The 14,625-nt window shown below is 45.0% G+C and overlaps 1 non-coding gene across 1 annotated transcript; it reads right to left on the bottom strand.

Annotated features, from left to right (window-relative positions):
• Positions 1-11,413: 11,413 nt before the first annotated feature.
• TRNAW-CCA (transfer RNA tryptophan (anticodon CCA)) lies at positions 11,414-11,485 on the bottom strand. The gene has a single exon. It is a non-coding gene; the product is annotated as a tRNA-Trp (tRNA).
• Between the last annotated feature and the right edge of the window lie 3,140 nt (positions 11,486-14,625).

Raw genomic sequence — 14,625 nt, 5'->3', positions numbered from 1 at the left:
CGAATGCGGCGTCGAGACACGCCGGATCCAGGCCAAGGGAGGGACCAGGGACTACGTCGTCCTGGGACGGCGTCGGGGGCGACTCCTTGGGGGTCGGCGCCAGCGATGGGGTCGTAAGGTCGACCAGCGGCGACCCGGATCAGGTGGGGCCGTGTGGCGTCGGGACGGGAGTCATCGACGGCTCCAGGGCCTAAGCACCCGGCCCGCTTGGGCTCCCAGACGGGGCAGCGGGGCCCGAAGGCGCCACAGCGGGACCCGACGGAGGAGAGAGCGACCTCATGGCCATGAGGAAGGCATCGATCTCCAGCATCGCATTCAGCCCAGGGACCGGCGCGTATGGAGCTGGCAGCGTCACCTGCTGCTCCGGCGGAGCCGGGTGGGCGGTGTCGCCCGAATCCCCGGCCTTATCGCTCGAGCGTCAGGGGGAGTCAGAAGAGCGATGTCGTCTCTTCGACTTCTTGTGCCTCTTACCCGAGGACTTGTAGCCCGATGAATGGTGTTGACTCGCCGAGCTTCGATGACTGTGGCACCGCGACCGGTCATTGGACCTCCTCCTCGACCTGGACCGTGAATGACGCGGGGTCGACTGCCAGAGCTCGTGGCGCTTACGGGACTGCTCCCGTCTAGCCTTCGACTTCAAGGCCCGGCAGTCGGGGCACGACTTATCGTCATGGTCGACCCCAAGGCAATACAGGCACCGGCGGTGGGGGTCGGTAACCGACATCAGTCTGTTGCAATCGGCACAGGGCTTGAACTCGGGCATCCCTACCGGCACCGATAGTGTTTACGACTCAAAACAGGATCAAAAAGATCGAAAAAGTTAGTCAAAATGTGACTAAGGAGTACTGCTTTTTCCGGATCTGCGCTTGCTAGCGCAGAAAAAAGAACTGACGTCAGCACGCGAGGGCGGCGTCTAAATACTCCGACGACGTCATCCCAGCGCCAACAATGCCCATTACGGACGCAGAGCCGCAGACGCCTACCGACGCGCAGGGGTACTGCTATGCAAAACTTTCTGGATCCAGTCTGATGCCTGGGGACATTCTAAGGTAAGGAATCTAACACTAACCTATTTCTTTCAGATCTACGCAGCGCACATGCACTGCATAGGAAACAGACCTGTAGCCATTGAGTGCCTTTTTCAGGCTAAAACGTGAATGTGTTCCATTGCCTTCAATGGCAAAGCGTGCACCTGTGGCGATTCCCTTGCGGGAGCGAGCAGCGCCATATGGTAGCAATTATACTAGCAAAGGAAATCTCGCAGCCCCCCTCCTCCCCCCTGCTGCCGCGCGAGGCGTGCACGCTCCTCCCCCTGCTGCCAGGAGCCTGCAACTTGCTCTCCCTAGTTTTTCTTCTTCTTGGAGTCCTTAGAAAACAATTGGTGATGGCACCTCGTACCTGGATATTTCGTGTCAGCCCAGGAAGCATTTCTGCCTCCCAACTTTATTTAGAGGTGCAAACATATTACACCGAACTGTCACCCATGGCTGGCTATTGTATATTATGTAAACAGTTAGCAGTGTTAACTGTGGGGGGGGGAAATGCAGCCACATCTAGTGCAGGTTTCACTTGAGAATCATAAAAAATTAACAAATATATATACATATAAACACATATCCAGATTAATTTAGCTAAACATCAAAATCAAATGTTTTTATTTAGTAATTCCCTAGCTGGTTTAATAATGGATGTGGCAAACGACAATCCAGACTTTTCAAAGTCTGTTTAAAGCTCTGGGGTCTCCACGTGCTCCTAGTGCGCGGTGTTTGATTGGCTGAAATCTTGGCACAGCGCACCCCCTGGGTACTGTCCCTACTTCCCTACGCCATACAGCCAGCCAAAGCCCCTCACTCGCATTTTCAACAAGCATTTGCAATGCAACAAGGTCTCGCATTTACGCTAGCTTGAGCTCTTGGCATTGCAAATGACAATGCCTTTTATGTATGTTCTGTTTTTTGAAACATAAATATAAGGCATTGTCATTTACAATGCCAATAGCTTAAACTCGCGTAAATGCGAGACCCATTGCATTGCAAATGTGTTAGACCCGTCCTCCTTGGCGTGGGCCTCCCTACTTCCAGAACCCCACAGCAGTGCCGTGCGAGGCCCCCCAGATGTAACCCTAGCCTTCGTCCTCGCCAACCCCCCCTTAGACCCCAGCATAGCAACCCCGATTCCCCGGGTTCGTGACTCCCTAGAGCAGCACCATAGACAGCCTAGGGGAGATTCCCTCATCCCTAGAACCCGGATTCCATCACCCCCCCCATGCCGGGCCCAGGACCAAGGGGAACCTGGGCATCAAGAGGTCCGTGCCCGGCTGGGGGTTGCGAGACTCTCCCAATGAAGAGAGGTGGAGTGGTTTCGGTCACACCTCCTGCCTCCCCCAGGACTTGGCCCCGTCCCCCGCTGGCCGTCTGCAAGACTTCAAAGGGGGCCAGGACACCAGATGACAGGAAGCCCTCAATCACGACCAGGGCACAAGAGGCCCGCCTGACACAAGCCCCGGACTTCAAAAGGGAAAGAAACTATAACTGGTGGGTCCGTCTGTTGCCAAAGCGTCTTGTCTTTGGATCCTGTCTTCGGAGGGAGCCCTGCGGACTTGGTCGCGGCTGACCCTGGATTTCTAAAAAGAGGAAGATCTCCCCTGGAACCCGGAGCGAGCCCTGCTGACTGGGTCGCTGCTCGCCCGATGGGAATCGGAAGAATCACATGCCTGGAATTTGGAGGGAGCCCTGCTGACGTGGTCACGTCTCTTCCCCATCCCAAGGACGCCCGAGTCTCCGTGCTCAAGCTCTGCCGTCCCGCTCGCAGCTCGAGGATTGAGAGCCGAGCCAGGACGACATGCCTTCACCACTGCAAGCTGTGTAGAGCCCCGGAGTGCGAGCCGTACATTGGGTACGCCTCACACCAGCAGCATTGCATCCCACTCAAGGATTGAGAGCCGAGCCAGGACGACCCACCGTCACCACCGCAAGCCGTGCAGAGCCCCGGAGTGCGAGCCGTACATTGGGTACACCTCCACACTGGCACCATCAGCAATGCGTCCCGCTCGGGAATTGAGAGACGAGCCTGGACGACACGCCTTCAACACCACAAGCTGCACGAAGCATCGGAGTGCGAGTCGTACACTGGGTACGCCCCGCACCCGCACGTCCCGCTCGCAGCTCGAGGATTGAGAGCCGAGCCCGGACGACCCGAACCTGCCACCAGGAGCAGCATTGAGTCGAGGAGTGCAAGTTGGTTTTTGAGGATGCTTCGCCCGAGAGGCATCAGCGTGACCAGTGGCTCAAGGATTGAGAGCCCTACGCTGGTACCCTCCCCATCGGCTATTTGACTTTCACCCCCTTGGCTCGAGGATTGTGAGCCGGCAGCCCCCCTATCCCACCGGCGCAGCAGGCCCGAACCCAACAAGGGGTACTCTGGGACCGAGGACTGCCTATCCCCACCAGGAGGCCCGACCATTCAAGAAGGAAAGCTGAACCCTAGCCCAAGTGTATATAATCCCTGATCTGATGAGAAGTCTTATATAAAGAACGTGTTTGCCTGTAACCCATTGGTGTGATGTCCCTTTGTAGTGTGCTGGTGTCTCTGTGTACATGACCATAGGTGCGTAACCCTCCCCTCAGGGAGGTCTGATTCTAGTGCTTGTTAACGTTCCTGGAGGAGAGGGGTCCCTGGGGGGTCAAGAGTACTTACCTCTGTCCCCCAGAGAACTCCCCCCTCCAACCAAATGCCTGTTCATCTTTTCTAAAAATGTGTCAACTGAAAGGCCCGAAAAGATGCTCTTGTTGAAAGGGCTGATTTAGGATAGCAAATTGCACCTCCTGTTTGAATCCGGGGACCCAGAGCCAAGCATGCCTGCGCAACAAAACACTGGTGTTAATGGCGCAGGATGCAGTATCAGCCGCCTTGAGCGCACATTCAATTGAGGTATTTGTTATCAACTTCCCCTCTTGGATAAGGTTGTTGGCCTTTTGCTTGAACTGGTCAGGAAGGTGTTGCACGAGCTTTTCAAGCTCGTCATAGTGGGCCCCGTCGTACCTGCCAGATAAAGCTTGGGCATTGGCTATTCGCCTATGATTTGCAGCCTATGACGCAATCCGGATGCCACTATTAATTTGGACTCCCTATCAGGAGGGGGATGTCGTCTGTACTCTGTGAGTTTGCCCTTTTGTGTGCATTAGACACCACAAGAGAATCTAAAGGGATTTGACCTTCAATATAAATTGGATCATTGGGAGCTGCCTTATATTTTTATCTATCCTGGTGTTGAGAATCCTGGCTCTGACAGAGTCTTTAAAGACGAATGGGACACTTTTGAGCATGCTTTTTAACATTGGCAAGGTGTGTGTGGACTTTTGCGAGGGTGCAAAGATTTTGAATGAAAAAGACTTCCTCTAAGGGATCAGAATGTAATTGTACCCTGTGGTATTGGGCAGCCCTATTTATTAATTAATTAATTTATTTGTGCAATTTGTATAGCGCACAAATACTCGAAGGTGTCTCGACGCTGCAAAGACAGTGGAGCTAACTGTTGGAATGATTGATTACTGGTTGAAAAGCCACGTTTTAACTAGCTTCCTAAAAATAGGAAGGGAGGGGCTGGCCCTAATGTGAAGAGGTAGGGTGTTCCATAATTTTGCTGCAGCAACTGAGAAGCGTCTGTCACCCCATGATGATTTCTTTGTACGAGGAACAGTTAGAAGGCGAGTTGAAGAGGAGCGCAAGGATCTGTTAAGGATGTACAGGCATAATGATCTTCTCAGAAACTCAGGTCCAGAGTTGTTGGTTGCCCCGTGTGCAATGCAGAGAGCCTTAAATTTAATTCTGTTCCTGACCGACAACCAAGGAAGTTGGCGTATAACCGGAAAAATGGATTTAAATTTGGGCATGCCTGACAGTATTCTGGCTGCTGAGTTTTGGACCAATTGCAGCTTGTTCACAACTTTCTCCTGAGCCTTTAGGAGGAGGCCATTGCAATAATCGATCTTAGATAAGACCAGTGTGCACATAAGGATTTTTCCTGCACTAAAAGGGAGGAAAGGGAGGAGTTTTCTAATCATTTTGAGGGTGAAGAAAGATGAAGACACCACCGCATTTGCATGGTGTATAAATGAAAGCTTATCATCAAACATCACTCCCAAATTCCTAACTTTAGTGACTGGTTGCGGAGGGGGACCCATCCCAGTTGGCCACCAACTTGGGGACCAGCTGGGGGATAAACTACCAAAGGTCATTACCTCCGTTTTTTTTATCGGAGTTCAGCTTCAGGCAGTTCCGTGACATCCAGGAACTGATGTCTCACATCACCTCTTGAAAATTTGCTGCCACTTCTGGTCCATCATTGTGGACTGCCAACACGATTTGTGTGTCATCGTCGTAGGAAGTTACCCTCATTCTGTGGGTTTTAATGATCCTGGCCGGGTCCGACACATACATATTACATAAGGTCGGACTAAGGGAGGATCCCTGAGGCAACCCGCATGGGAGGGAAAAAAAAAAAAATCAGAGAATGGAATTCACCCAACTTAACAGACTGAGTGCGATTAGCGAGGAATGAGGTTAATAAAGCTCTAGCCTTTTGCTCAATGCCAATAGCAGAGACACGGTCGATCAGGATGGCATGATCGACCGTGTAAAAAGCCACGGACAGATCCGCAGGATCAGGACTGCCGCCCCACCTTTGTCCAAGATCATCCTGATCTCGTCCAAGGCCTTAATGAGGGCTGTCTCCGTCCCATGCCCTTTCCTAAATCCAAATTGAGTACCATCGAGTAGATTGTGGTTATCGATGAATTGGGCAAGTTGTATTTTCATTATCTTTTCAATAATTTTTGATGGGAAAGGGAGACAGGCTATAGGTCTATCATTTTTAGGTTCTAACAGATCAAGATTACATTTCTTGAGTAAGGGTTTGATAATAGCCTTTTTCCAAGCTGATGGGTAAACACCAGTATGGAACATTAAGTTACAAATATCACCAAGGATTCTGGCGATATGGTCCGGATTAGTTTGAGAATGGAAGGGGGAGAGGGATGCAGGGGGGAACCAGATTTGATAGAGAGAACAAGCTCTCGTACCTGCTCAAATGAAACCTGAGCAAATTCTGAGAATGCGGTGGTGAAGGAGATGTTAAATGAATTATTAGACGAAGGCGATTCTAAATTAGCCTGACTGGCGAAGTTTGAATACATGCGACTAACCTTCTCTTTAAAGAAAATGGCAAAAGAATTGCATAAATCTTGAGATATTTCTGCAGAAGTACCTGTTTGGGGTGTGGAGATTTTTGTTACTACCTGAAATAGTTCCTTGGTGGAGTTTTGGGCCAGTTTTATTTGTGTAAGATAGTATTTACTTTTTTCTATGACAATAAGATGTTTATATTTTGTCATTGCCTCTTTATATAGTGTTTTGGCGTTGCTATTATAGTCTTTACGCCAGTGTGTCTCTAAATTTCTGCTGCGTTGTCTCTCAAGTCTTAATTCCTCTGAGAACCACGGTGCGAAATGGACCCTTCGATTAGTGGAGACCTTTTTGGGTGGTGCTTAAGTAGAAAAGGTATCATGTAACCAGGTAGAGTAGTTGTTTGATGCTATTTTGGAGTCTCTGAGGATCTATATTGGGAAGAGGAAAGAGATTCTTACAAAAGTTGAGCATCAATGTTATTCCATGCCCGACTGTGTTTAGATATATGGGAACCCTTACCCCTAGAGTTGGGTTTCCTAATCTGAATGGTGCAGATTATTGCAGAATGATCTGTCCAGATCAAGGGTATGACCGAGGAAAGAGAGATGTTGCTGTTGTTGGTAAAAAGACCATCCAGTGTATGGCCCGTTCTGTGGGTGGGGGAAGGGACTAGCTGATTTAGACCCACTGATAGGATGTCTGTAATAAGAGAGAATTCCTTGTCGTTGTGACACTCTAAATGAAAATTGTGTGTGCCAGCTAGCTCAGAGGTCACTAGAAACTTTCTCGAAAGTACAAGAAGGGATTAGTCTCTGACAACCATATAACATGACAACTTTGTTTCCCCAGAATGAAACGTATCTCTATAGTTGCGGAAACAATAGATGGCTATTTCACTCAGTCAATCGTGCATGCTTAGTTTTACTAGAATTGCTTTTAGAAATACAGAGACGGGCGTTTTCAGAAAAAGTATTTATTGAACAGTCCTATTTCTTAAGCATAAGAAATGCACTGCTACAATTGAAATGCTAGTTAAGAAGTACGTGGCATACAATACAAATAGTATTATAAAAATAGTTCTGTAAAAGCATGATATGGTTTCTAATCCATAAACCCAGAATACATAAAATGCATAAAATACATACTGTGATAAAAATTATGGCTAAAAGTACTCAACTGGTGCTTCTAACGTACGCCTACCCCAGTGTACCTAACCTAAGCCTAGTACGAGGGAGGCGTAAGTGAGGAGCAGTTTAAGTTGTAGTATTTCTCTGCCAAGAATCTGTTCAAGAATTCTCTAGGGGTCTAATCAGCTCCGTACCTTGGTTTTAGTATGATAGAGGTCTTGTATCTCTCTCTCGGGACTCGATCTCCCAGCAACCCGCAAGGGTAGCCTGGAAACACTGGAGCTGGATTTCTCGGCAGGAGAAAAGACAGTGTCTTTCAGTGCATCAGTTGGAGGGTCAGCTTCCTTCAGCACTTGCATCAGCAGGGTGTCAGGCAAGTAGTTAGTCGATCTGCTCCGGAACCACCGTGTGTTTGACTGGGCAAATGTAGGTATATTTATACCCCTGAAGGTGCAGAGTCTGATGTAAGATTGGACATAATATCGTCACTAGTGCCTTAGTTCCTTGAAAACTCCCGGGTTTCTTGGATAAATCAGTATTCAAGCAGGGGGAGGTTCCCGACTGCTGAGGGCTGGTTTTACCACGAAATCAATGTGGATTCTCGGAGTTTAGGGCTGCGCCGGCTATAACTAAATAAGGCAATGATTCTTTATGCCTGTATAAGGACTGGATGGTTTATACCTATATATGGGCATGAATCGGGAATGTTAAGTTCAATAATACATAAGCACTGAACATATGTCAAAGCAAAGTGTTTACAATCCTACCCCAAAATACAAAAAATGCATTTGCAAATAGGTTTGTTTGCATGAAGGGAGTATACATCATGTAAAAATCATAGGCATCATGAAATCAAATATAATCTATGAGCATATATCTTCACATTATATAAAATTAAAGTACAGTCATTAATCGATAAATCCCATAGCATCATTGTCTATCTATCTTTGTAATCGAAGTTGAAGCCAAATATTGTCAATTACGAAGTATAAGCTTGAAATCTTGTTCTCTAATAATAGTTCTACTTTATGCAGATTACTCTGTGGCAAAAGTTCTATTTTGGAAAATGTTCAAATTAAATGGATTTGTTTTGAAAAAACGAAGGCCGAATTGCAGAGTTCAGGGAACGATGTGTGAAATAATCAAAAGTTATTCTCAGGAGTGTCAGGAGAAAACATCAGATCATCCAGGCTCGCAAAGAAACTGTCTACTGTGGTAGGTGAAAGTGGAACCACTTCAGTTAGCAGATCAAAAGTGCAGAAGTGTGGATCATCGCCGTCATTAGCAATGTCCGTAGTCGATGGTACCTGTATGCCTGTAGTTTCTCGTATCTCACCCTCAGTTAGACTTGCCGGTGAGACCTCAATGAATGCCATCATCAGAATTGGCAGCCGTTGGGGGCAACACGATGCATGAGCCGTTACTGGACTTTGCAAAGCGTCAACATTCGATGGCAGTACTGATGGAAGTGTAAGACAAATGTCCAACACGCATTCCTGTCTACAAAGCAGGCATCGAAGTACAGGTAAGATGCAATCTTGCCAGATTGGTCTGAACGAAAGAAACCACGTTGTATTCAAATCTCTTAACCGAGTCAAGCCAAGAATCTGTGAAATCCTTTCACAATATCTCATTGCAAGGAGGCATTGTTCCATGGTAGTTTCGGTGTTGTTGGTGACTGGATTTGCCATATTGGAGCAGAAAGAATAAAAATAGTATTCCTGCTACTAGTCCCAAGATGAGAGGCAGGCCCCCGAACACAGAGTGCCCGAAATTAGGAAAAATGCCGAGGACTGCTTTGAATGGTGTTAACAGTCCCAAAAAAAGTCTTAAATACATGTGAGATGCCGTTAATATCAGACATGTTTAAGATTTGGCTAAACATTTCTGCGAAATGCACTGGGCAATTTGTTGATAATAATGCATGTATCTCTGCAAAAGACCTTGATAATTGCAGATCATACGTTTCTCTAGACTAGGTCAGTGGCACATTTTTTGTAAAATGATGGCTTTCATTCTGCTTAAAGTATCAATTCGTATAGAAGAGATATTCAGTGAAGGCCATATAACCGTCTCCCTTTCTGTCTCTGTTTTTGGATACAATACTTGCATACAACAAGTGACCGTGGACGACACAGTTAAGAGATAACTTTTTCCTGGCAACATGCCACAACAGCTGTGATCATTCAGCATAACGTAACTGCCATTGGATAACTGCCTGAAAATCGGTATTATCGTAGGAGATGCGATGCGTACAGGTGGCATGAAAGGTTATTTCCAGAACCGTCACAGGCCCTGTGTAAATTAACTTCATTGCACAGAAGTGTACCACTTAGTGACTTTTTTAAAATATTGCCACTAAGGAAAACTTCATGTCCCCCATTCCAACACTTGTGTGTATATGGTAGAACCCAGGTCCACTTAATGTATTCTTTACCCAACCTTTCATACAGGCCTGCTGGTACATGCTCTAGACAATACTGAAACTGGAATGTCGTGACTGGAATTGAAATGGAGCCATGAATAATCCACTCAATCACAGGTTTCTCAGAAACCGTCAATTGTAATCGTTCGAGTTTTTCAATGCTCAGCACAGTATAGTCTGCTCCTCTGTGTGCCAAGGAGATTTGTTTATCTGTAAGGTTAAATACAGCAGACAATGACGTTGTATTGATTAGATGCCATGGCACATAGCCAGAACGTAGATTTTGCAACGTCCAGCCTAACAGCATGATAGAACGTAATTGAGACTGACCATGTTGTAACTTTAGTAAGTCTTGTTCTATGATGTCTATAGCAGTTGATACAATGCTGTCCATAGAATATATTCTGGAGGACAGAGTTGTTAACCCATTGTCCACTACAGAAAGTGCTTTCTCCAAATTAATAGAAATTTCCCGTATTTTTTCAGCAGTTTCTATTTGCGTCACTTTCCAAGCTTTATTTTAGCCGCATATATACCGGCGTATATGAAACGTTTCTGCCTTGACTTGCGAGGTCCCATTAAGAAATCTCGCAAATCATTGCTTTTTTTAAGTAAAGACAAGTGTTGTTTTATTTCTGGAAGTGTAGATTTCTGAAGCCATTAAAGGCAAAGCTTCCCTACACTGTAAGTATTTACCATCCCTGGATGTTGTCTCTGGGAATATCTTGGATCTGGCCTATTCCAATTTGAATCCTTGTGATTGGTTCAGGAATCTTTCATGACAGTTATTAGTGTCTGTTTGCCAGATTACCTACTTTTTCCAGTTAGTATCAGTTCTGTTTTAATATAGAAGTTACGTCTACCTCCTCATCCGAATCGTTATTACTGTCAGGTGCAGGTTTTGGTAAAGACGTTTTGTTTAAATCTTTTATTTTAGCTAAGCCAAGACAAGAGGTTTCTTGAACAGTGTCATTCAAAAACAAAATTTGTTCTGGTGTAATGCAGGCTCTGAATAGTGCTTCTAAACCTTGTACCTGCCAATCTTTTGTGCCCCAGACAGTTTTTAGGTCTCGCCTTTTCCATTCCGAAGGAATTGGAAATGGCGAGAATTCAAGTGCTCGAAATACTCGTGAAACCACGTTTTTTTTTTGTGCGGTTTTCTTTGAGTTCACGTGAATCACGTGACCAAACAAGCACGCACATCACCCTCCCTCCTAATTGCATTTTTTCACTGCCGCCACCACATCAAAGGGCTTCTCCCAGCGTGTGCTCTGCGGCTTCTCCTCCCCTAATTATTCATGGCAGGCCGGTGGCCGGCCGTACTTTCAGTTTCCCGGCCGCTCTTGTTATTTGGTGTCACTTTTATTTTGGTGTCCTGTCTGACTCTGATGTTTCCTGTTAATGTGACACAGGATTGTGATCACATAGGTCAGGAGGGGCCAGACCTCACTACTTTAGTTGTTCAGTGCATCTCAAACTCTTGAAATAAAAAAAAACCCATTAAAAACAGTATAACTGATAGTCGTTTTTAAATACTCCCAGCTATTTATAAGTAGCAAGCTTGTTTCACTTAAAACCATATGAAATTGATCCACAATTATTTTTAGATAAAGGAATGTTTGATATATTTAATTCAAGTTATAACTACCAGATTTCAATTTAAAATATAAGCTTATGACCTCGACGTGATTTGAACATGCAACCTTCTGATCTGGAGTCAGACGCGCTACCGTTGCGCCACGAAGCCAGCTGATGACTTTTTTCGTGGATGTTTAATATGTGAATGCAAAGCTCAGTGGTGAAATGCACCCTGGTGACGATTTTTTGCACTATGGTGACAATTTTTTGTTTTCGAAGAATTAGAGGAATTATTCAAACTCCTGTTTTTTTATCCACTTCTGCCTTTCCGTGATACCCATAAACGTGCGTTGCTGTTGGCGCTGCTATGTTATGACAATGACACTGACAAGTGTGACAGACTGAAAAAACACAACTCTTCTCTCAGCGCGCAAGAGCAGACATTTGTCACGCCCGTCCGCCGAGATCCCATCAGCTCAGCTGACAGAGTTGCCCTCCTGGAGGGCACCAAGCAGAGCGCCGCCCCTCGGACCGTCAGTGCCCGTAGCTTTGTTTTGGTGACGCCCTGTTTCCCTGTCACTTGAGTAGCGGGAGTGTCACGCATGAGCCCAAGTGCCGGGACTATTCTGGGGTAAATTGTGTCAATGTTCATCACTCAACTGCTCCGAAACAGTGGCAGGCAATGCCTCAACCCATAAAACAAGCATTTGCAATGCAACAGGTCTCGCATTTACGCAAGTTTGAGCTACAGGTATTGTAAATGACCATGCCTTTTATTCATGTTTTTAGTTTTGAAACATAAATAAAACGTATTGTCATTTACAATGCCAATAGCTTAAACTCGCGTTTGGACTGGCATTTGGTCAACATGTGTCATCAGGCCTCAGTTAGTATATATGGGCGAGGCAGCATGTAAAGAAGTCGTTCAGCACGGTCATCGCCATACATATTCTTAAGTGTGTCTCCCAAACCTCTAATGCAATGTGCAAACGTCCAACAATACCCCAAGGGCCACCTAAAAGTGCAAATCGTCAAAGATCACACATATTGATGAAGTGGGGAAGCGAGGATCTGATCCCAGGTCTCCTGGCTACACATTGTAGACCTGATCAGCGAGCAAATATTAACTCTCTCCAATTTAACACCTAAGGGCAATGCTTTGTGTTCAATTATTTTTTCTGTTTTTTTAAATCTTTGAGGATGAGCTAATAAGTGGAGAAAAACAGACAGCATTACCAGCAATGGACACTCATGCCTATGCAAAAACAGTGTCTCCGTATAGATAAATGTGAACACATTTACAACATTCAAATACTTATATGCTTAAATCCACTTTCTTACAACCTTGTAGTCCCAGCTATCTTTAAACAGAGCATACTTGTGTCATGCTCCTCTGTTGCAGCTGTGTGAACCATATCCATCATCTGCCATGACTGCCTACATACAGTGCATACCTGTGATTGACATCTGGTGTCCATAAGTGGGCTCCAAGTAGTGTTTGCCATGACTGCATTACTTTGCTTAGTTACTCTGTTAATATAGCCATAGCTTTTCTGTATAATTGCTATAAAAGCTTATAATATGGTATGGTGTGCACTTTTTTTCTTTGTTCACTCCACCACAACAACAAAAAAAAATTGCCATTTACAATGCCAATAGCTTATTTTAGCAGATTTTTTAAGCCAGTTTATTTTACCAACACATACATTTAAAAAAGTGTCATTTACAATACCAATCGCTCAAACTTTCCTAATGCGAAAAGTTAAAAGTATGGGCATTGTAAATCACAAAACAAAAAAATAAAATGTCATTTAGAAAACCAATAGCTCAAACTTTCCTACTGCAAGACCTATTGGCAACGCCCGTGCTTGTTGTCTCTATGTTGTCTTCCTAAAAGTCAAAACCTTATGTAGACAGCTGAGCATAACAGTTTGCAGAGTAAATTTGTTTAGTATTGGTCAACATTGTCTTCACACCTGTTTTATTTAAATTTTTAAAATAAAACATTTCTGGATTTGTAACATTAAACCCTGAGAAGTACGGACATTTTTCCAAGAATTTTCTCGAACTGCCTTTTGGCGGTGTTGGAATATGTTCCCATTAATTGTAATATAAAACATCTCTAGGGCTTGCAGATCTATGCACATAATGATGACCATAATGATTAAAACAATACATTTTTTCATAATCAGATGACCCTTCTGAGTAGTCATGTTCTGTAAATTTAGCTGATATTTCCAAATTTTTCATCATGTTGTTAATAGTCTCAAAGTACCAATCAGAAAATTCACTGGGTACAACAAAGTCACTCAAAGAAACCTTAAATTGGTGTGGAAGCTTCAGAAGCTCAACCTGACCCTAAATGTCATAATCAGTTCTGTCCCATGCTATACCACCAGGTATAGGAACAGCTGTGATGTTTACTGCGGACAGTCCTCTTCTTTCACGATGAGATGATTTGTAAGGTTTCAGGACCAAGTTGATTTTCTTACTTGCTGTGTCCATAGTACTATATTTTCCATCAATCATCCTTCCCAAGCTCAATACCAGTACGAGCCAGAGCAGGAGGAAAAGTACACCCCATCCAATCCAAAATTCCACCCATGGTGAAACCAGATATGTTTTTTCTAGTAGATGAAGGAGTTCTGTTACTTTTTCCTAGATAGTTTTGTTTGCTGGCTCATCTTCAGGTTCACTGGGATCCTCAGCAAAGTTATCGAAGTTGATAAAGTAGCCAGAAGCTGTTCTGTCAATTGTTGGGATTGCATCAGGATTACTTGAAATCACCGGAGCGTTCTCTTTCCTTCTCATATTTGTATACTCAGACGGTACATCATTGTAGATAGGTGTTTCTTGACGAACTGTTATTTGGGTTTCCAGAGGTACAAGTACCATGGCTTTGTTGCATAGTCCTTTTTTCACCGTTGGATTATCAAAGGAGATAAGTCTTTCAGTTTGAACCTCTTGGATTGTAGCAAGGTTTGGTCGTCTGCTACTTTTCGGGAGACCACCGGGCCTACTACTTATTACTGGCCACATGTTGTGGTTTGACCAGGTCTATGGATACAACTCTGTTCTCCCTTTAAAACAGTGAAACGATCTTTGACATCAAAGGGTTTTTGTTTCACCACTGAAGTCTGACTATCGAGGTCTTCGATTATCATTCTAGTACTAAACATTAATTCATACGGAGTGACTCTACCCAGAAAAATTCTTGGCAGATTATTAAGACGTTGGACACTTGTTAGATGTTTGACCCACCCATCACCCGAACCAAATACCTTAGCTGTTATGGATTGCTCTATGTCA

The sequence above is a fragment of the Lissotriton vulgaris genome, chromosome 7, assembly GCF_964263255.1.
Source record: "Lissotriton vulgaris chromosome 7, aLisVul1.2, whole genome shotgun sequence".
Classification (NCBI taxonomy): domain Eukaryota; kingdom Metazoa; phylum Chordata; class Amphibia; order Caudata; family Salamandridae; genus Lissotriton; species Lissotriton vulgaris.
This window is presented reverse-complemented; position numbering and strand designations above follow the sequence as displayed.